Source organism: Sarcophilus harrisii, chromosome 1, assembly GCF_902635505.1.
Source record: "Sarcophilus harrisii chromosome 1, mSarHar1.11, whole genome shotgun sequence".
NCBI classification, from domain to species: Eukaryota; Metazoa; Chordata; class Mammalia; order Dasyuromorphia; family Dasyuridae; genus Sarcophilus; species Sarcophilus harrisii.
The window spans coordinates 689,081,685-689,105,806 of record NC_045426.1 but is presented as its reverse complement, the minus strand read 5'-3'; the positions used below and the strand labels follow the sequence as shown (position 1 = coordinate 689,105,806).

General features: G+C 39.3%; 1 protein-coding gene across 12 annotated transcripts in view; it reads left to right on the top strand.

The window, feature by feature from the left end:
• The first annotated feature begins 951 nt into the window (after positions 1-951).
• Positions 952-24,122, top strand: part of ATXN2 (ataxin 2) — a 96,391-nt gene continuing 73,220 nt past the window's right edge. For 8 of the 12 annotated variants that reach the window (XM_031948587.1, XM_031948590.1, XM_031948586.1 and 5 more), the window contains exon 1: positions 1,062-1,103. The gene's annotated coding sequence lies outside the window, so the exon portion shown is untranslated. Of the gene's footprint in view, positions 1,104-1,191; positions 2,075-24,122 lie in introns of those variants that run through there. The other 4 variants (XM_031948593.1, XM_031948592.1, XM_031948591.1 and 1 more) reach the window with 2 other exon arrangements.

The window sequence follows — 24,122 nt, the reverse complement described above, 5'->3', positions numbered from 1 at the left end:
CCTCCTCGACTGCGTGTCCTCTAACCCTAGCCCAAGCTCGGGGTCAGGCGGCTAGGGCCCGGCCCCCGGGCAGCGCTCGGCTCGTGCCCGAGGGGCGGGGCCTCGCCCGGCCCCGCCCCTCCGGCCCCGCCCCCTCCGAAGCTGCCGGCCGGGTCCGCGGGAGCCCCACGTGCGCCCCTCCGGCTCCGGCTCCGGCTCCGACTCCGGCTCCGGCGGCAGCCGCCGCCTCACTCTCTGCTTCCTGTCCGGCCCCTCCGACTTCCGGAAAAGAATCCCATCCCGCTTCGGCATTCCTGAAGCTACACCCCGGCCCCCTAGGCCCCCACCCCGTTCTCTCCTCCTCTAGGGAGGCCGATCCGTGGGCTGTGGAGAGGGGTGTCTCCTTTCGAGGGTCGGCGGACGAGGGGAGCGCACGAGCGCGAGCGGACCGAGGAGGTATCCTTCCGCCGCCGCTCGTTCCCTGGCGCCCCCCGCGTTCCGTTCGCGGCAGGTCCCCTCCGGGCCCCCGTCCCCCCCCCCTCCCTGCCGGTCCTTCCCTCCTCCCTCCTCCCTCCGCCCGCCTCAGACTGTTTTGGTAGCAACGGCGGCGGCGGCTCCCGGCAACTCGGTGTCGTCGGTCGGTCGGGCGGCCTTCCCCGCCCCCGACCCTCCCCACCCCGCCCCTTCCCTTCCCTCAGGGGGTTCGGGCTCGCGGCCGCCGGCTCCTCCTCCTCCTCGGTCTCGACCTCGGCCTCGGCCTCGGCCTCCTCCCGCTCCGCGGCCCCGGCCTCGCTTCTCGTCAGGCGCCCGGGCCCGGCTCGGCCCCCGGTGTATGGGCTGGTCAGCAGCATGTCCCTGAAGCCGCAGCCCCCCCAGCAGCCGCCGCAGCCTCCGCAGCCGCAGCCTCCGCAGCAGCCGCAGCCGCCGCCGCCGCCAGCCCCGGCGCTGCCCCCGGCCCAGGCCCAGGCCCAGCCCCCGGCTCAGGCCCAGCCCCCCGCGCCCGGGGCCCTGACGGCGGCGGCAGCGGCCGGGGGCGCCCGCAAGCCCGGCGGCCTCTCGTCCTCGGCCTCCTCCCCCTCGGCCGCCGGCGGCGGCGCCGGCGGAGGACGACAGAACCTGGGCAGGTGGGTGCGGGAGACCCCCGGCGGGGCGGGCGGGCGGGCGGGGGGGGGGCGGGTGCTGCCGCGACCCGGCCGACCTGCCTCGGGGTGGGGGAGGGGGCACCGGTCACCTCGAGCCCGGCCCGGGCCCGAATGATAGGCTCATGACCGCGGCCGCTCCCCGCTGGGACCTCGCGGCCCGAGCCTCCCAAGGGCACCGAGGCCTTGGTGGCGCCCGGTCATCCCCGGCCTGGGCTGGCCCTGGAGACAGCGTGGCTCGGCGAAGAGCGGAGCCGGCGCCCGGGAGCGGCGGCCACCCTCCGGAGTCGGAAATCCGGACGGATTCTCGGCCGGCCCAGGCTGGAAGGAAGCGAAGCCCCAGGCTGCTGGGCGAGGGCTTGGCCCCGATTTTTTTTTAACAAAGTCCTTCGGATGAATGGGTCCGCAGAGTTCCGAGGGCGACCCCGAGCCTTGCCCAACTAGAGAGAAGTAGGGTTCAGCCGGTGAAAAGTTTCCCAAAATTCCCCCAAGAGCTGACGCGTCTTACGTGACCCTCCCTGGAGCGGATTCTCAGTCCGGCTGCTGGGGGCCGGATTCCCCTACCCCCTCCTCCAGGAAGGTAGAAAAGCCCGGGGACCGCAGCCCCGCTCCGTGGCCTTAGCTTGTGAGCCTTAAAATGGCCAGCGCGGGGAAAGCTCCTTTCTGGTTCCCCGGACTTGAGAGCCCTTGCAGGGGCCACAGAGGAAATGTAGGCTTCTTGTGGAACGTGCCGTCCTAGGGTTGTGTCATGTGGATTTCTGTCCTTGCTGCCGGCCTCTGCTGAATACTTGTAGGCTCCCCTCCGATATTGTCCGAGCCTTCGATAGAGCTAGAAATCAGATGCAATTTCCTAGACTCGCTTTGCTGTTCCTGCTTCCTTAAACTAAGTTGGAGACAAAAGTGGTGAAGACAACCCTAGAGTTGAAAAGATCGCCTGAGTTTGACCTTTATGCATAGTAAGTAAGAAGGCAAAGTAGGACGGTTAGTACCTTGTAGCTCATTTTCTATGAAAATGAGAACTCGTTTTTGGGGAAAAAACGGTTTTTTAATTGCAATGGCTTTAATTTCAACTGTACTCTTTAATTCCTTCACAGCGCACTATTCTCTGCACACAGTGGACTCTTATACGGCGCTTTTATTTGTTGTCCGAGACCCCTATTCTGCTGACTCCAGTTGTGCACAGAAAGGGTGGCCTCTCTTTACTGTGGATTTTGAGTAGTTTGCAGAATCCTTTAGAGGGTAATTTCAAAACGGGAAAGTACAATCAAAATGGTTATTCGAATACTTAGTGAAGTGCTCAGAATTAAGTGCTTTTGTTTTTTACCTGGTTCCACAGACTTTTTTTTCCAATTAGAAACATCATGCGTTTTGTATTTACATGAGTAATTTCCTGTATTCAATCTTTGCTGCTTCCATTTCCAAGATACTAAAGTCGAAGTGAAGTTGAGGACACTCAACATTCCACACCCTTAGTCTCCCACCTTACCAATCAATCAATTAGAAGTTGCTAAGCATCTATTAGACACCAGGCACTGGGGATATAAAGAAGGCAAAAGGCAGTTCCTGCTCTTAAGGCGTTCGGGCAAATGGAGAGACTATATGGCAATACCTCCACACAAACGAGAAATACGGGATGGATTGGAGATAGTTTTGGAGGGAAGACATGGTAATTAAGGAGGTCTGGGAAAGGCTTCTTGCAGAAGTGTATACTTCAGCCAGCTGCTGGATCTGAGAAAGAGCATAGGGGACAGTTTGGAGGAGGGTTACGGGGATGGGGACAGGGACAGCTAGAAGGCCCATGCCTTTGGATCTCAGGGTACAAAGAGCAGAATCAACATAAGGGAAAAGGAGGAGATGACTTTGGAGAGGGCTTTAAAAGTTTGTATTTGATCCTGGAGGCATTCACTAAGACTCTCCGTGCCTTCTTCTCCCTCCCCGCCCTGCCAGGTGACTTAGTACCTGCAGTGTTTGGAGTCAGGCAAGATATGAGTCCAAATTTAGCCTCCCAGGTCATTAGTGTGACCCTGTTAAGCCATTTAACTTCTGTTTGCCTCACTTTTATCTGTAAAATGGGTATAGAATAGTACCCATTTCCCAGAGTTATTGTGAGGATTTGATAAGATAATTGTAAAGCATTTAGCATAGGGCCTGGTACATAGTAGAGACTCTTAATAAAGGCTTATTTTTAGATATTTCCCCATATTTCTTTTAGTTTGTGATATATGGTACATCTTGTGGCACATTAATATTGTACTGCATTGATATATTCCAATTGGCAAAACTCTAAATCATCATGTACATTCTGCAGCTTTTTGCCACTATGATTAAGTACTGCTGTGAATGTATGGGTGGCTATAGGAACTTTTCTTTGCTTGACCTCTTTGGTATATGTTTGGCTGTGGGCTCTGTGTGTCAAAGGGCATAGGCTTTATTCTTCAAGTTGGCAGAGCAGGTTTGAGGACGTCCAGTGTGCCATGTAAGTCTCTGGGAACACTGAAGTTTTAAGGTCCTTTTAAAGGTTTTTACTAATGATCTCCCATTTCAAGGTATATTTTTAGGAGCTATAATCTACTAGCAAGTAGCTTTTTTGTTTTGCTTTATTTTGGACTTCATTTGAAGCTTTTTTGGGGGAAGAGTCTTTTTGTAATTCTTGGCATGCTTGAGACAGCTAAGTGGTTAGAATGCTCACCCCTGGGATTGATGGATTTTTCATGAGGGGGACAGTAATCTTCTGTATACCAAGTAGTTTGGCTCAGTATCCCTTTCCATGACACCTTTTCTTTGAGTGGATTTTTGTAACTTTGGTACTTTTTAAAACTTTATTTTCCTAGAAACTTGCAACTTAGAAAATAAAATAAGACATGTCTCAGCATGTTAGAAGATTGGTTCTTATTTTCCTTTTTAAAACTTAGCGAAGTTTGTACATTTAAAGTACACAACTTTAAAAATGGCTGAAAGTTGCCAAAGTTATTAATATCTTTTACTCCATATTGTTAAAGCATGTTGCCTTACTTGCCATGGATAATTGTGGGGTGCCATATCCTTAGTTGTGGTTTATGTCCTTTCATAGTATTTCAGATGTAAAGATTAATCAAAAATTAACTGGCACTTGTATAATGAAGGGTAGAATGGAACCACTTGTTAGCAAAGGAAAAGTTGCTGTTTCTCTTAAAACAATAATATATTACAGCTATAATTTCTGCTGTAACATTGGAGTGAATTTATGCAAACAGAATCTTTATTATGAACAATTGGGAAAAGAACTAAAGCATTGACGGAACAAGTTTCTTAACAATTTCACCAAGTAGAAAAAGACTTTCACCAAAATAGAAATTAGGCCGTCCTTATTTTGTCCATATTATGGACACTGTACTTAATCCACAAGCATTTGCTCTTACTGTGTGACAGGCTGTGCTAAGTAATAGAGATACAAAGAACATCACAAACCCCAAAACAGTTCCTGCCTTTAGGGAAGTTCCCTACTAATAGCTGCTAAGGGAGCACAGGGAAGGGAACACCAGGCCTGGAGGCAGGGAAATCTGAATTCAAATCTTGACTTGTTTACTCTGTGTGTTCCTAGGCAAGTCACTTTACCTTGGTTTGCCTCAGTTTCCTCATCTGTAAAGGGGAGGGGGTCATAATGGTACCTGCCTCCCAGAGTTATGGTAAGGAAAAAATGAGAATTTTAAGGTGCTTAGCACTAAATTCAAGGCACTTAGTAGATGCTTTGTGAATGTTAACTGTTACTATTAATAGGAGAGGAAACATGTAAATAAATAAGTAGGTAAAAACATATCTTAAAGGGGAAAGCTCAAGTAGCTCTTATGAGAGGAATCTTAGATAAAGCTCCATACAGAAGGTGCCTTTGAACCGAAGGAAACCAGAGAGATCAGAGGTGAGGAGAAAGAATATTCCAGGCAAGGGAGATAGCCAGTAAAAAAGCACAGAAATGAGAGTGTGTGATGTGTGGGAGGAACAGCACTGTAGGTTGGTATAGGATTCTTAGAGGGCAGTCAGGAGCTTTAGCTGGATGGAAAGAATAATCATTTATTAGGCACCTATTCTGTGAGAGGATAAAGTTTGGTGGCAGCATTACCTGTGTGGAGGTTGTGAGAGAGAGACACGAACACAGACAGAGACAGAGAAAGAAAAGGAGAGAAGAAGGAGAAACCTTAGGGAATGACAGGGCAGAATGATGGGTCTCTGGATTTTGGAAAGTTTAAATGTCTTAGACTTGTTGAGTTGTAGCTATGGAATTGAAGCTAGAGACTAGCCTGGGTCTATAAACTAGGAATCATCTACAAAGAGATGATAATTGGCTCTAGAGATAACAGTGATGAGATTACCAGGTGAGATAATAGAGATTAGAGAAGAGGGACCCAGCACTGAGATCAACAGCCATCATTATCTGTGGGACAGACAGGTTAAGACAGTCGGTCCCAGAATTAAACAGGAGGAGAGCAGACTGGGTTCCTTTTGGAAAACTGCAAAGTTCTTTCAATGACCATGACAGCTTCCCCGAAACAAAGCCACGTCTCTGATAGCAACATTCTGCTAGTTGTGATATTTAGCTGTAAGTTATGGAATTAAAAATGAGTAGGAAAGAAGCTTGGTGGGTGTAAGCAGGCTGCAATGCAGAACAAATAAGGAATTCCCCAGAAGAACCAGAGCTGATAAAAGGATGCTTTCAAAAAAAAAAGTTTGATCCAGGGCATGGCTGATCATAAGGTGATAAGATAAAAAGAGATACTCCACATGGCCTACTGGTTATTTACTTGACTTGTCTAGAGAAAGTGAGGACAGCCATTGGCACATTGGGTGGACAAATTGTAGAAAGATTGTGGCCCAGTGTGGACTGAATATGGACAAGAAATGAAATGGAATGGGATGGGCAAGCATGAGTAGGATCCAGTCTTTTTTATTGGAGGGAGTGCCAGAGTCCTACAAATTACAGAGCTTTGAATAGAGGATTCTTGATCCATCCAATAGAAATGGTCATCTACGAAAATGCACTTTTGGGTTAGTTAGCTATGTATTTTTTAAAAATACTTGGGGAAAAAAAGCTTGGAACTCTGCATCTGGAGAAGGAAGTCTGGTTAGTTTGTATTTAGGGCCTCTATACAAGCAGATTGTGTTACCTTGAGAAAATTGCAAAATTCTTTTAAAACCCATTAAATCATCTCTGAAACAAAGTCCCAGCTTTTTAATACCAACATACTAAATACCAAGTCTTAGGTCAGCTTGGTGAATAGAGCTCCAGGCCTGAGTCAGGAAGGCCTGAAGTCAAATCTGGCCTCATACATTAACTGTGTGACCCTATGCAAGTCACTTAAGCATTTTGTTTGTCTCCCTTCCTTATCTGTAAAAATGAGCTGGAGAAAGAAATGGCCAACCACTCCAGAATCTTTGCCAAGAAAACCCCAATGGAATCATGAAGAATTGAACATTACTGGCATGCCTGAACAACACCTTAGTGTTCTCCAAGCTAATAAATTGCTTCCTTGTTACCAGCCAGACTTCATTGGTGGAGGGAGTTTGCTTATTGGAGTTCACTAGTACATCCGTGAAATCATAGATTATAATCCTTAGGAAATTAGCCATTTTGATAAATCAGGTTATACAGTGGATAGAACTCTGGGACTACAAGTGTGGAAGACTTGAGTTCTAAACCTGCCTCAGACAGCTAGTTGCCATTTAACACTGGGCAAGTCTGCCTCAGTTTCCTCCTCTGTAAAAATAGGAAGTTTAATTGACAATATGCGTAAAGCTTTAGCGCAATGTTTGGAACATGGTAGGCACTTGTTTGTTCCCTTCCCTTCCTTATCAAGAGATGATAGGCTGAGCTACAATTGTGAAAGAATTATTTTCTTAGTGTGGTAATGGGTTTTTTAATACCTTAAATGAAGTTTCTAGAATTGTTATTTTTCATTTTGTCTAATAAGGCAGATATTTTTTCAATAGCCTCTGAGAAAGGAATCTGCTAAATTTGGGCCACATAGTAAAATTGTTTTGTTTTTTGTGACCATTTAAATTTATTGTTACTGCCAGTTTACCAGTTTAATTTTATTTTAAAATTATCTTTTTTTAATTGATGTTTCAATTTTACATGCCATTTATTAGATCACATTTCTGAATATTTCCTTCCCTAAACCAGGATCCTATCCAGTGATAAATCCTTTTGTGAAAAGAAAAACAAAAGAGGACAGTTAAAAAGTTATTGGTAACTGTGGAGAGAATCATTTCAGTTAACTGAAGAGTTCTGGTCCAAAGTCAAATCGAAGAAAGAAGGGAGAAAAGAGGAGTAGAGCCAAGCAGTAGAGAGAGCTTTTTCTAGGAACTTGGCTTTGTAAAGGAAGAGGAAGAGGGAAAAAGCTCAAAAGGGGGTGAGGGTCAAGTGAAGGTTAAAAATATTTTTATTGATATCTTTTGTTAATATATTGGCTTTATTTCTGAACTTATACTTCCCTTTTTGGAGAATAGTGAGCCATTCCTTGGTGGGGGAGAAGCAGAAGCAGTTGAAAACCCAAACTGACTAAATATATTGTTCCATATATGTACCTACTCCTCCTCCCCTTGTGCAAGGAAAGATGAGGTACATTTCCTCATCATAGAGTCAAACTTGGTTATAGTTTCAATAGGGTTTCAATGAAGGTTTTTTTATTTGTTTGTTTTTTGATTTTAATGAATGGGGGGGGGGAGAATCTGTACAGAAGGAGAGATCAAAGATTAATAAAGGAAGGGGATGATAGTGGGAACCATATATCTTAAGGAGATGAGAAGGGATGGGATAAATAGAATGGATGGTTGTCCTCTCTAAGGGGAAGTAAATTTATTTAAATGGTACAATGGGTAGAGAACCAAACTTGGGAGTATGCAAGATCTTGAGTTCAAAGCCTAGCTAGGTGAGGGACCTGGGCAAGGAGTAACTTTCTCAGCTTCTTTTCTCATCTGTAAGATAGAGTTAATAATTCTGCTATAATGCTTGTTTTGAAAATGCAAATTTGTTCCAATTTATTGATATCTTATGGAATAATTTGAGCATGATTTGAATTTGCTTAATTGAGATTTTGTGCACAAAAAATAGCCAAAGCACATTTAATTGCAAACTTCACAGTAACTCACAAGCTTACAGTCTTAACACCCACTCCCATAAGCAAGGTCTTTTTCGAGGTGGCCATCCATATTGTACAGCTTCTAGTGCAGTAGGAGCTGTGGGCTTCCTCCTCCTCTCTAACTTCCACCATGGCTGGACCCCAAACTCATTCTTACAACTGGGGACTTTGCCAGCACCAGCCCAGGTTTCATCCCTAGAGCTTTGGGATTAGCAGTCCCAGGCCATGGGCATTGCCACTTTTTATTGTAGTATTCATGTATTTCTTAACCATTTAACATGTACAAAAATATACCACTTTTAAGATTCATCTCTTAAAAATGTTTCACTGATGAAGTTTTTGAATTTTGTGCCTCTTTTTTCCTTAAGTCCTATGGTTTTTATTGCTCAAATTTTGCATAGTGTGGTGACTTTTAGAGCACATATCTCAAGTTTTAGCTTAACTGATGTCTTCCCCTCTTCCCTTTTTTCATAGCAGAACTGACTAATAACACCTCCCTGTCTCCTTGAGCTATGTTGAGGAGCAAGTGATTGGTAAAGTACAAACAAATGCCTGTACTGGTCCTCTAGAGGAAAGAATGGGCAGTGATATCCTGAAAGCTTTGGACAAATGGTCTCTCAATTTTTTTTTTTTTTTTCAGTGAGTGGGAAGTGTGGGAGATTTGCTTTAAGAGAAGTAGATTAATAATTTTGTGAGCAGTTTTCTCCCATAAATAATTTTTGTATGTCTTTGAATCTATGCACTTACTTAAGATGTTTATTGAGTTACATGGGCCTTTGATTAGATGTAGCTATGTGCTCTTCTATACTCTGAGAGCAGTATACATTGTGCTAGAGGAGATATACATAGTAGGTCTTTAAGGAGTATTTTTTTGTTAGTCTTATTTTTAAAGTACTAAACTTGAGTATTCCTAAAAAATATCCATTTTGTAGAATGGTATTCCCAGAAATAAGCTAATCCAACCTTTCATTTTTTAGGTGAAGAAGATAAAAGACTGGAGAAACTAATTGACTTGTCCAAATTTATACAACTTGTCTGATTGTTTTTCCTTCTTAGATATATTTTTCCTAGATATACCATATTTCTGAACACAGCAAGTCTGTGCTAAATTATTTCTGGGTGATATTTCCTTACAGTTCTCATTATTATATGGGCAAAAGCATAATATGTGGATGATACAGAGAATGTATGTATGTATGTATGTGTATGATTGATTCTGTGTATTATTAGCAACAATAAATTTAAGAGTTAAAACTTTTGAAATTAAATGCCTTGCCTTAAGGTCACACAATTAAGGAAGTAACAGGGTTCTAATTTGCATCTGGCTCTAATTCTTTTTTGACCAATTCTCATTTGAATATTAGATTATTATAAATTAATTTTGTGGATGCTAACCAAAATCCTCTTCCTTTTAGAAATGTTAAACTTTCTTTTAGGAAAGTATATAAGAGGTTGAGAAAGAAAGCTAAACTCCCAAATGAATTAAGGGAGTAACTAGCTTAAAATTGGAATCAATCTAGTTAAGATCTTTGTTGTTCTATGTGCCCTGAAGGGATTAGGATATTGATCTGAATGAAGAAGGAAGTAATTTCTGATGTACTTAGGTTCACCTTTGACCAACTGGAAAGAACTCTTGAAGGAAGTGGTCATAGAGAGATTGAGTGGTTTTCAGAAAATGATTCTCTGACTGTACCAAAAATTAAATGACTGTTCTCTTTGATGAAGCAACTCATAACTGAACTGTTATCTAAACTAGATCAATCTTAATTGTGAAAGTGTTCTTCATTTGATTATTCTATAAAATTGTATGTGAAGAGGATTCCGTCATTTGGAACAATTCTTTCTCTAAGTAGAGCAATGCTTGGATTAGAATAATGATAAATTTATAAAAATGGTTCCTGATAGACTTGTACTTATGACTGCATAGTCTTTGATAATTTTAAAAGTAGCTTGGTTTTTACCAACATTTAAATAACTTTGGCTATCAGTCTTCTGAAACTCTTCAATCTCTAGTTCAATATAGAGTATTTGCATAAACATGAACCAACATAATAAGAGCACCTGTGGTAGAAATTGACCGAGTATCACGTATTGTGTGTATATATATATATATATATATATATATATATATATAACACCCAAACATTTATCTGAGGAAAAAAAGGAGTCCTGGATTGTAGCAACTGTTTGGAGAATATTCTAGCACAATGTAAAAAATGAATTACTATAAATGTACTATAGTACATCTAGATTATTTATTCAGATTTCCAGAAAATAGGAATAGCAGGGAATCCTATGGTATTTTGATGGAATTAGAATATAATTCACTTTAAATATTTGAAATAAATAGACCATATGGACCTTGTAGAGTAATTTTATATTAACAGAAAGCCATAATCACAGCAAGTGATAGTCATAAGTTATTTGAAAGTACTTGAGAGATTTAAATTTTCATGCTGTGATTGAGGCATCCTACGCAACATCATAGGCTCCTAGATTGATTTAGAGTAGAAGGATTCAAAGCTTGTTATTGGTGTCTGCTGCCTTTGTCTAGTAGGCACAGATAGAGTTTTCTTAGCTGTACAGGGAGGGAGTTAAGCTAGCCTTCTGAGGCTGTGGTCTGAAATAAAAGGGAATCTTAGAGGTCACCCCTATGCTAAACTCATAAAATCCTGAGGCCCAGGAGGGACACAGGTAACTTGTGGCAATTAGGATTTAAAACCAATTTCTCAGGTTCCTAATCTAGCACTCTTTCCTGCTAGGTATAACTTTTTTTTAAAAAAAAAAATTAGGAGCCCATAATTCTAGTTCTTTAGGAAATCAGATTTCTTTGTATAGGTATTTCTCTAAGAAGATAGCCTTCAGAAATTTGAAGGATGTATTATTATGTATGGGTTTTCATCTGTGGGGGAAGCTCTTGAAACTTAAAACTGCTCTTAAAATGTGATGTACAATTCATAGGCAGGTTTTGTTTCAAAGCCCCTTTGCTTAGTGGAAACTTCTAGAATTAGGGCTCCACTCACCAAGCCTTGGAGAACTCACTGCCAATTCTGTGCCAGGGTGGCCTGGCACTGAAGGATTAAAAAAAATTTAAGAAACATTCCTGAACTAGCACATCTGTGTGAGGCTTATGCCATTCACACTATCATCGTCCTTTGCTGTTTTGGCGCGTCTTGGATAATTCCAGACAGAATTATGTTTACTGAAAAAAAAATTAGTAAATAGATCTTGAAAAGGTGACCCTGAATCCATATGATGCAACAATTGACCTTTATATGACATTTTTTCATGGCTTTTTACACTTAAAATTCATTTGGTCCTTCCTCTCAGCGGCCTCATAAGGAAATTTACTTCTACAATCATTATTTCACCCAGCCATGTAGGTATCTGCATTTCCAAGTCAAGCCTGCTACTAGATGAACCATACTACTTCTCCAGGGAAAGTCTACCAAATTGTTGAATATAAATTTTATTGTAAGATTTGAACTAGACCTAGATGAGATCATAGAAATCATTTAGTTTTCTCATTTTACAGACACACAAACCTGGATACCAACCTAATTAATGGCAGAGCTGCTTCAGGAAGTCAGGTTCTAGTGTTTCGACTCTTGTCTAGGACCTATTCTGCCTGGCTCAGCAAAGAGATGTTTGGACTTATAAAATTGTAGTTTTTATATCTGAATAAGTTCATTTTTGCATATTTATATTTTTTATTTCATTTATTTTTTGTGTTACGGAACTAACTTAAACTTGAATTTTTTTGCTTATGGAATATGTATTCTTACATAAAAGTAGGAAAAGAGCATTGCGCTTGCATTTATTAAGCCTGTTGTGAAGTTATGTTGTGTCTACATAAATATGAACTTTTGTAGCATTAAATGCAGATTTATAAATTGTCATCTCTCCTTTGCATTTAAGCATTAAAATTGTTTACAATTTAGATCATTGTAGCATATATTTAACCTGTATTGCTTTCTTGGGGAGAGAGAAAAATTTAGGAACACAAGTTTTACAAAATGAATGTTAAATTAGTTTTACATGTATTTGGAAAAACAATATTAACAATATTAACAATATTAAAACAATAAAAACAATTTGGGAAAAAATAAATGAACTAGAAACAGTTCAGCTTATTGAAAGTGGAAGAAAATCATCTTGATTTTTTCCTATTCTTGGCAACTTAGTGACCTTGAAGTTTTAAATATTGGTAAGAATTGTTTGCATCAGGAACATGAGACCTAATTTTTGATTCTACTTGGATGGTCTAGTACATTCTGGAACTACTGTCTTGTGATTTCTCATTAGCCAGTTTGATTATGCGTGTTTTTGTTCCATGTTGCAGTTGATTGTGTTGTTAAGCTTCCCAATACTCAGTGGCTGTAGAAAACTTGGTCTGTATGTACATATTGATACTGGGGGAAAATGGCTGAATGCTCTGTCCTTGACCTTGTCCTGCTCAATTTTTTTTAATTGACTTGAATGGACACTTGGAAGATAAGCTTATCAGATTTCTGTATGACATGAAGTGATGACTGAGCCAAGAGTTGTGAACGTCTCAGGGAGCTAGCACCATGGGGGAAGTGGAGAGACCTTTCTTCTTGGCAGCCAGCTCACTGCCTAGATTCCCAAAGGGACCTCATGGGCTACTTCAGGAGCATGGTCATCCGGCCCTTTCATGTCTTTCCATCTTGACACAACACCTTCCGCTCCCTGTGCTAGTTATTACATCGTTGTACTGGAAAGAGAACTGTGACTGACCTCTTATCCAGATGAGGGAGTGGATGAGACTATGTGACCCCTAAGGTTCTTCCAGCTTTTATCTTTGGCAGTTGTCCTTTGTTCTCAGAGAGGACCAAAATGACCTCACTATGATACAGTTGAGTCACAGTGTATCCAACTGGATGGTCAGGCCAGTACCAGTTCAAAATGCAATAGACCCTCTGATGAATATGGCTTCTCTAATTTTGCACATTTTGCCTTTCCTTTGGGTTAATTTAATTCAGCTTTGCTCAGAGCACAACACCTTCTCTGAGAAAGGCACGCTATGGTGGGTGGTCCTGTGCCAGTATCTCCCAGGTCTACAATGAATTCTAGAGTTCTTCAGAGTGTTCTTGTAGTACTTTTTCTGACCACCTTGTGAGCTTTTGCCCTGTGTGAATTCTCAAAATAATCTTTTTTGGCAAGCACACATTTGGTTGGGCTGGCCATGTTGTTCCTCCTTATTCTTGAAGAACATTATTCAACTAAAAAAGCACCACAAGTGAGACAGTTAGGATGTGAACAGGAAATCTTGGCCTCTGGCTAAGAGAACTTTGGAATAGTTCATAGTTGTTTTCAGTTATTTGAAAGACTATCACAAGAGGCAGTGTAGAAGAGCAGAGAGGTGTTGGCATGTGCTGAGTGCTTTACAGATGTGACCTTATTTGATCCTCACAACAACTCTGGGAGGTTGTGCTTTTATGGTCCCCATTTTATTTTATTTTTTTTTTAAATTTTTTTTTTTTTATTTAATAGCCTTTTATTTACAGGATATACACATGGGTAACTTTACAGCATTAACAATTGCCAAACCTCTTGTTCCAATTTTTCACCTCTTACCCCCCCACCCCCTCCCCTAGATGGCAGGATGTATGGTCCCCATTTTAAGCAAACTGAGGCAAAGATGGATTGCCCTGGCCAGGGGCACTTAGCTAGGAAGTGTCTGAGGTCAAATTTGAACTCGGGTCTTCATAACTCCAGATTCCCAGCTGCAAAGATGTGGATTTGTGTCTTGCCCCTGACATTCTCACTGTGTGGTCCTAGACACCTCATTTAAGCTTTCAGTGCTCTGGATAGTTCTCTTAAAGTCGAAGAGAAAACCTCGACTTGCATTGGTAGAGGGAGTTTCCTTAATCAAGAATTCACTCTATTAATGGAAGTTCATTTCCTGCCCCAATTGGACTATGGACAAAAGGGAGCTGAATTTTTATGGACAGGTAATAGCAAAAGTCCTCTTCTGTGACTTGTGTTGCTGAGGCTAGAAATAACAAATGGGTGTCACAAGAAAGCCAGTTTTTTCTTGAACTTTTTCTCAGTAAAATAGACCGCCTTGTAAGCTCTTCATTATGGGAGAGCTGTGTGACATGTAACATGCCTTCCAATTCTAAGTCTATGAATCCTGGTCCAGGCTTTATTCTCTTCTTGAGCTCCTCTGAGTAGGGAAATGGTTTCTTGAAGAAAAACCAATTGGGATTCACAGCAGAGGACTTGAAATGGAGGTTTGGTATTAAGCCTCATGCTCATAGGAGTACAAAAACTCAGCCTCTTTTAGAGCCAACCAATGCTGTTTGTCCATTGATGGCCAGACTTTGGTGGGCAGAGCACACTAGTGTTTGAAGACCATGGGCATAGCCACTGGCTGAATCCTTGTTTCAACTCTACTACTGTGAGGGGTTCTTCAGGAAGACGCAGGTGGGGAGTAGGCAAGGGCTGATTGGGCCCCTTCATGGCTGCATTCGCTGTGCTTTGTGAGTATCAGACGAGGGCTTTAATGTTGCTCTTGTCCCTGTGTGCTCTCCTACTGTCTGTCTATCTAGTCTTGACTTTTGTGATTCCAGACTTGGATCTCCAATGACCTCTGTGGGATCAATCTCAAGACTCAGTACATCTAAAGCTGAGTCTATCTTCCCCCAAATTAGTCCTTCCTCTTTATTGTTGGCTTCAGTCCTGTAGTTCATCCTGTCTCCATTTCAGGAACTTGAAATCTTTCTCTTCCCTCACTTTTTATATTCAGTCAGTTATATAGTATTTTTTGCTTTGATTTCCACTCTTATCACGGATCATCATTACTTTTCTGGATTCTTGTGGCAGCCTCCTATCCTTTTCTTCCCGTCTGCTCTGTATTCTGAGCTCCTTCATCTCCTTTTCTTGAGTGCTTAGGTCTGGAGCACTTTCCCCATTGTCAGTGAATTTTTATCCATTCTTGGAATTAACTCAAATGCTGTCTCTTTCTCTTGTTGGGAATTGCCTCTGATTGAATCACACTTTGACCTTCCCATTATCTTTCCCTTAAGTGCTCTTGGGGGGTTCTGTTTTGATACCTCTTGTACTAGTCTGGTACCTCTTATGTTGTACAATGCTCCTCATTCTTTTGTTTGACCATCAGCTCTTATTAAGGATGAAGGCAAGGTCTACCTGAGCTTTACTTTCCTAGGGCTCAGTATAGGGTTTGGCATGCAGTAGGCACCTGTCAGAGAGTAAATAAACGGATCTTCTTTCAATTTTTCAGTGATTGAAATAGGTCTAAATGGTACTAGTGAGTCATTGAACTTTATCAGGGGGAGAAAAGTGTGCATTCAGACTTAGTGGTATAAAAGTGGGAAACTATGAGACAGTGGAAGATATTTAATAAGAAACAATGGCTGCTTCATTGGTTGAAATATTATGACCAATTTGGAATTTAAAGCTAAGCTATATTCATTCTGGAAATGTTATAGGAAAAAGGTGCAAGTTAAAATCAGGAACTAGGACTTTTCATTCTATCTGCTTTATTCGTCCTCCCTTCCTCCTTGTCACCGGGCTGGCATGCATTCACACTTCTAACACACACAGCAGTTCACATTGGAAAGGGTTTCTGCAGCTGTCCTGTCCAGCCCAGCCCCTTCTGTGTGTAATGCAAGGGCACTGAGGATGGCACGGACAGGAATACACCTCTCCTTTTCAAAGTGCTCACTGTTGAGAACTAAGGGTAATGTTTAGGGCTCCTTTTTACTCCCTTCAACCCCCTGAGCATCTGGAGATAAGGGGACCTTAATGATTAATTGAGCCTCCTACTGTGTGCAAAGTACTTTGGGTGCTAGAGGAAGTGGGAGTTAGGAGAGAGGTTCCTGAACCTATTTTGGGCAAGATTATTGTAAGGCAATAATTTGTTGCATTTACATACCATTTTTCCCCCTTCATTAATTCCACTAAAAAGAGATGATGTTACTTTTTTAATATGATAGGCCCATTCTGGGATAAGTCTACCTAGTGGGGATATATAAGGGGTAGTAATGTCAGTGGGTCAGAGGTTATGTAATATGCTATTTAGTGATTTTATTTTATTTTTTAAGTATAATTTAAAATTATTTTTCAGAGTAGTTGTACCAATTTACAGTTCTGCAATATTTGGATGGGGGTGAAGTGAAAACTTTTATTTTAACTTACCTTTCTTTTATTGGTTATTTGAAGTATTGTTTTCATGTTTGTTGACAGCCAGTTTTACTTGGAAGGCCTTTCATAATCTGGTCTCTTACTCCTTACCATTGTCCTGCTCATTTTCTCTCTGGTGGCTTTCCTTGTGGTGTTTGTTCCTTTTCCCTAGATTATCCAAATCAGCTAAAACCTAGCACATGTCTTCCTGAAACCTTCCTCACCTCCTCTTCCTTTCAGTCACCTCCTTTTATGTAAACTGCCACGTCTGGAGGCCCTGTCACACAACAAAGACCCTGGCGGCCAGCCGGCTCTTGAGGAAACTCTGGAGTGACTCTCAGAGCAGAGTGGGGACGGCAAAGCCCGCAGTTAGCCTCGTCATCACTAGATGGCGCCGTTGTTTTGGGATGGGAGAAATGACAGGTGGGGAATCTGCTGTGGTTATTTTTAGAGCTGGAAGGAGCCTGAGATTATTCAGGGGAGAAAGTAGTGAAGAGACATATGTTCGTTTCTCTGTCCCCATCACTTAGTGAGTGTGAGCTTAGGCAAATCACTCAACCTTTATGAACCTGTTTCTTCATTTGTAAGGAGATGTAGTGGTACTTACATTATTACCTATTACGGTGCTCTGGGGAAAGAATTTTGTAAATCTTAAAAATACTTTTCAAGTGAGAGATTGTTCTCCAGTCTAGCCCTCTCATTTTACAGACTAGGAAAACTAAGTCCAGAAGTGTTTAAGTGACCTTATTCAAAATTGCATGGCTATTTATTGGCATGTTCAATGACTGATGGAAAACAAAGAATGATGTGAGGATTGTTCCAGCTCTGACATTCCTTTTTAATTCTGTAAGGTATTGGGAGGGAAAGATATTTTCAGGGGCAGCATCCTCATTCACCACTTCAGTGAACTAAAGAGAGAGAAAATCTTTAACTGGGGAAAACATCAGGAATAGGGATTGAAAAGAGATGAAGCAGCATGGCATAGAGTGAAAAGAATGCTAGGTTTAGATAACAGAAGACCTTGGTTGGAATTGTGTGACCAGGGTTGATTGGATAAAAAGGCAAGGCTTCTCTGTTTCTCCTCCTCAAGGAATAGGTCATCTTTAAGGTTTCTCCCAATTAAGCCATTATCCTATTATGTCTTATACTAATTAACTTACCTTTGTTTTTCTTTCTTTTTTTTTTAACTTGCTAGTATTTTATTTTTTCAGTTACATGTAAAGGTGATCAGTATTGACCTTTGTAAGATTTTGAGTTCCAATTGAAAACTATCTTTGCATGTATTTTAAAAATATAAAGGTATTAAAAAATTTTGATTGATTTTTCTCCCTTCCTCCCTTATCTCCCCTTTTCCCAAGACAGCAAGCAATCTGATGATATAGGTTATACATATACAGTATTTTAAACATAGTACTTTCATGTTATGAAAGAAAAATCAGAACAAGAGGGAAAAACTCCAAGAAAGAAAAAGCCAAAAAAAAAAAAAAAAGTGAAAATAGTGTACTTTGATCCATATTAAGTCTCCATAGTTTTTTCTTTGGATACAAATGGCATTTTCCATCCCAAGTGTGTTGGATGCCTTTAAGAAGAAAACCAAATTCGGAATTCTACCCTCAAAAAGTTTTTCTTCTGTATTCCCACAGTAACTAGCACATAGCTATACAGTAAAGACTTTATTGATAATTGATTGAAATTATTTTTGGCAGCTTTGTCCTTTTAGTTAAAGGCACTTGTTATATTGATGCAATACAAAATTCCTGGGAATTACATATACTATAGTATTTTAGTTTTTTTTTTTTTTAATATTTTATAGTATAGTAATACTATATACTTGGTAATACAAATATATGTAAAGATATAGTTATCAGCATTTATCTTTGAGTTCTGAATTTTTTCTTCCTCTCCTTTACCTTCCCTCCTCAGCCTAGCAAGCAATCTGATATAGGTTATACATGTATAATCCTTTGAAACATTTCCATATCATATTGTTCCACATAAATTTGTGGGATAAAAAACATTAATACAATAAGCATAGTAGATTGGTATGTAGTACTTTTAAGACTGGAAAAATATTATATATGTTTTCACTTTTGTATCAATAATAGTTAAGATCCTAAAACTTGGCAAAATTAATCCGCTGACCTCCTATATTAACTACAACAAACAACTAATCAGTAAAAGTGATTTCATAATATAGAGCTCTGTAAAGTAGTGGTTGATAAAGGAAGAAAATTTCAGTAGCAGTGTTATGGAGGGATAAAGATGCTAGTTAGTCCACAAGCATTTATTAAAAGCTTCTTCTATTTATGAATCAAAGTACCACAGAAAGCTGGGAAGATGTGTTTATAATACAGAAGATATAAACACTTTAGGTTCGCTTTATGGATTCATTGAATGAGTACATAGAAATTATTATTTTCTAGTTATTAGCTTTCCTGTGCTATTAATGATAGAGCAGAAAAATTTTTTTAGATGCCTAGAGCAATCTCTTAACCTTGAATAAATTTCAAAGTAGGATAGTAAGCACGTAAAGTAAGCATCATGATGTAGTGGAAAGAGCCCTGCATCTGATTCTAACACACATACTACCTGTGCTGCATTGGTCAAGTTCTTGTTTCTTTTTGGGCTTCACTGTCCTCAACAAGGAAACGAGTGTTGGTTTAGATGATATTTAAGGTACCTTCTGTTTCTAAATCCTCTCTGAAATGCTGTATTAAGTATCCTTATTTAGATGTTAGTTTGACCTGAGCAGAAAAATTTATATTAAATGTATATATTATATATAAAATAGCTCAGCTGTTTTCAATGCTCCATCTTTTTTTTTTTTTTTTTTTCAAGTTGGAGTTATGTGACTCCATACAACTACTAAGTGTCTGACACTGAATTTGGAACTTGGCTCCTCCTGACCTATCTACCACACGGTCTAGTTGCCCCCTCTGTAGTTCTTAAATGATAATAGAAAACTTTGCCAGATGCTTTCAAATTAGACTTACTTGGAAATTCATCTGAATTTTACCATCCTTCAAGATCCTGTCAGTCCTGAAATTCATACCTCCTAGTTATGCCTTACCCCTAAGGTCCTTCCTTCCCCCTTTTCCCCTTTGTTTGGACAGAATGGAGAGGGGCTTCTAAATCTTCAGGATAAAAGGGTGTGTATGCCTTGGACAATCAACTCACAATTTTTCACCCACTGCTCTTCATCATTTTCCACCCTAACTGCTTTCCTCTAGACTTCATTTTGCTCCCTATGCGTCCCCATTCTTCCTTATTTCAACTTGTCAAGTGTTGTCTTTCCCCATTAGACTGTGTAGTGGTTTTTTAAAGTTTCTTTTTTTTAAAGTTCAATTTTATTTTTGGTAGTCTTTGGGTATGTTCTGCTGTTATCAGTTCATAGAAATCTTTCCATTCTTTTGAATTCTTAATATTCTCTCTTTCTCGTGGCATATTAGCAATCCAATGCATTTATACATATACCATTTTTTTTAAAGCTTTTTCTCAATTGAGGAATTATCTGCTTCGATTCCAATTCTTTGCTCCCATAAAATTTGATTCTTCATAGAACTTTTAAAGACCTTTAAAAATTTATTCAAAGATAATTTTTTAAAAAATAATAAGCTTTCTTTAAAAGACTTTTCCATTGAATTTGCATTTGTGCCCAAAGTAGAATCTTGTAATAGTAATATTTTTTGCACTTGGCTAGCTCATTGAGAAAAAGTATATTTTTTCATATACTATGCATTTCTGAATAAGTGTTTCTCTGAAAATAGCTGAAAATGGTACTTCATAACTTCATTTATTAATGACAAACTTAGTTGAATTTTTAGCCTCTCTAATTTGAAAAACAGAACAAAGGATTATAGATTTTGGTTTGAAAGAAATGATAGGGCTTATTATGTACCAGGCACTGTGATAAATTCTGAGGATTTAAAGAAAAGTAAAAGACAGTCTTACTTAATAGGGGAGAAAACATGGAAAAGAGGAGGTCATAAGTTCAAATTCAGCCTTAGATATTCATTACTGGGCAACTTGCTTAATGAACCTGTTTGCCTTACACAACTAAACCATACCAACAGCCAGGAGAGAGAACATGTAAAATAACCGTGTACAAACAAGATATAGTTAGGATACATTGGAGATAATATTAGATTAAGGGATATAGGGAGAGGAATGCATTTTCCTTCTATGGCAGTGAAAGCATTTTTCATATTACCTATGTTTAATTTAAAAAATTCAAATTTAAAACTTTTTTCATGTATTTTTCCTGTTTATTGGTGTTTTGTTTTGATAAGCACATTTTCTAATGTATTTTTTTCCTCCTCCCCTCACATATAGCCATCCCTTTTAATAAAGAAATTTTAAAAGTAGAGGAAAACTGGAAAGTTAAACCAACATGTTAAGAAAATCTGAAGTTATATGCAATATTCCATACTTGTAACAAAGGAACACACATTTACTAAATTCCTATTACCATTTTACAAATGGTATAGTTGTAAAATATATAAATTTTTGTATAACCTATACAACAATTTTACAATAACCTATAACCATTTTGCAGTTTGATCCCCCCAAAACTCTTTTATAATTGGGGAAACAAATCAACTTACTTAGTGTCTGAGCCTGGATTTGAACTTGGGTCTTCCTTGATTCCAATCCAGTTCAGTATCCAGTGCAATTGCTCTATCTGCCTCTCTAAATACTGAAAAGAAGAATATATTTCTTTTTTGGGGAGCAAGCTTGATGATAATCTCAATTAAAAACATTTTTTAAAAATGTTTTGTTTTTACATCACTTACCTTTCTCAGTGTTTCCATGCTTTTTCCTTTTGCCAGAGATCCTTTTCCTATAACAAAGAATTAAACAGAAGTAGAAATGAGAGGGTGAAAGCAGGGAAACATGGAGAAATTATTTAATTATTATTATTAAATTAACCAATATAAGGAGAAAGCTTGACAACATTGGCTACATCTAGTCTCCTACTTCTACAAAAATGAAATGGCAGGTTGGAGGATAAGGGAGGTTTCTTCTCATCTCTTTTATTAGGAACTCATCTTCATCAATTTTATTTTATTTTTTAATTTGCTTTTGTCTAGATTTAATTTATTTTTTCAATGAATAAAAATATTTTTTCTTCCCCATCTCCCTTTCCTCAACTCATTGGGGGAAAAAAGGAAAAAGAAAACTCTTGTAACAAATACAAATATTGGAAGCAAGACAAATTCCTGCACTAGCTATTGCCAAAAAATGCACATTTCAATAATTTTCATCCTTCATACTTTTCGATCGAGTTACCATCAGTTCTGAAGTCTTTAAAAATTATTTGTCTTTATGGTATTATTGTTGTATAATTTTTTTCTGATTATATTCGTTTCAGTTTGCATTAGTACTTGTCTTCCCAGTGTTCTCTGAAACAATCCCTTCATTTGATAATGATAGTGATGATAACAGCTAATCATTGTAGAGACTAGCACAATGCTAAGTACTTTACTAATATAATCTTATTTGATAGGTGAGACAGTTACATCACAATTGTATATTTATAATTATTATATAGCACAATAATAATATTCATGCATATCCAGTAATTTGTTTAGTCAATCCCCACTTGAGGGGCATTCCTTTATTCCTAGTACTTTGCCACCAGAGAAAGAATTACTCTGCTTTTTGTACATGGGTTTTATTCTTCCTTGATCTCTTTGATGTGTGGATTTTTTGTATATTAGTTTATATTTGTCTTGTCTCTCCAGGAGAGTTGTCATTATCCCTTTTCTTGTTAATCTGATGATTGTTACATTTCTCTAAATAGTGATTTGGAGCATTTTTTAGCATAGTTTTCGAAAACACATTTTCATTGATGTTTTTTTAAAAAAAAATATTGCTGACAAATTCCAGATCTCCCAGGATGAGAAAATATTGCAAGCGTCTGCCCATAGTTAGGTTTTAGCAGCGTCTACATTAAAGAATTGGAGGGTTTGGAATTTGATAGTCTGGAAAACAGTTGGGGCTAGGATTACAACCTATCCAGCAAAACTGAGTATAAAGTTTTAGGGGAAAAGGTGGAAATTTAATGAAATGGAAGGTTTTCCAAGCATTCATTGATGGGAGACCACAGCTGAATAAAAAAAATTGATTTTCAAATACAGGACTCAAAAGAAGTATAAGAAGGTAATCAGTAAAGTGACATCATAAGGGACTTAAGGTTTATCTGTGTACTTTCTCTATATGAGAGGATGATACTTGTAACTTAGAAATTTTTCATTCTTATGACAAAAGGAATGTATAATATAGATGGCACAGATGTGAATTGAATTTGAAAGAGATATTATCTAAGAAAAAAATCAAGGGATGAGAAGAATGTACTGAAAGGGAAAAGAAGTAGAATGATATAAATTATTTGTCATAAAAGAGGGACATTATCTTCATGTGCCACAACTTATTCATTTATTACCCAATGGATGGGCATCTACTCATTTTCCAAGTCTCTATTACCACAAAAAGATACTACAAACATTTTTGTACGATGGATCCTTTCCCCTCCTTTGTAATCTCTGTGGGATTCAGACTCAGTGATGATACTGCTGGATCAGAGAGTATGCACAGTTTGATAGTCCTTTGGATGTAGTTCCAAATTGCTCTCCAGAATGGTTGGTTCCACACTTCCACACCACAACTCCACCAATAATGCATTAGTGTCCCAGTTTTCCCACATCCCCTCCATCATTTATCATTATCTTTTCTTGTCATTTTAGCCAATCTGAAAAGTGTGAGGTGGTATCTCAGAATTCTTTTAATTTGCTTTTTTGTATTCAATGATGATTCAGAGCATTAATAGAAACATTTTAAAAAATTGCTGAAATCTCTCAATATTTTTTCTTACTATCTTTTCTCTTCCCAGATAACAAGAGGATTTTTTTTTTTTTTTAAATCGGCAAAACTGATCAGTACTTCATAAAAGTCAGTGCAGTGCACCACACTTGTGACCTCCTTCCCATACTTGCTATGCAGCATATATTTGCCTTATAAATGTTCATTCCCTTCCCTTTTATCCTAAGGGTTGAGGGTAGCTTCTTAGATCTCTTCTTCAGAGCCTTGCTTGGTTGTAATGTTGACGTGTGTGTGTGTGTGTGTGTGTGTGTGTGTGTGTGTGTGTGTGTGTGATAGAGACAGAGACACAGAAATATGTTATTTCTGTTCATTATGCATTAATTCGTGTAACTTTTCCATGCTTTAATTTAAACTATAAAGCATACTTATTTTGCATTACATTTATGTTACATAGTTTTATTTTGTCATTCCTTAATATTTGAGCAGGTTTATTCATATTTTGCTTTTTTTTTTTTTTTTTTTAAGTCATAGAACATAAAATCCTACAAGTAGAATTTTATAAATAAGATGATCCTCTTGGAATATTAGCTTAATAGTTAAATTTCTTAAGTGATTCTATCCATTGCCAGCTTCTCCAGCACTTTGCCTTTTTCATCATTCCTAACTTACCATCCCTCTTGTCTGCTTTTCTGGCTGGTTCCTTGCTGCTTCTTAACATGTAGAATCTCACCATATTCAAAAAATGCCTCACTTGACCTTTGTTAGCTATGGTCCCATATACTTCTATTTCTGACTAAACTTCTTGAGATAAACTTTGTAAAGCTAGATGAAATATTAAAATTATTTGGAAAAAAAATCTCATCTCAAGTGATTTTTAAAAAGTTGGAATGAAGGGGCAGTA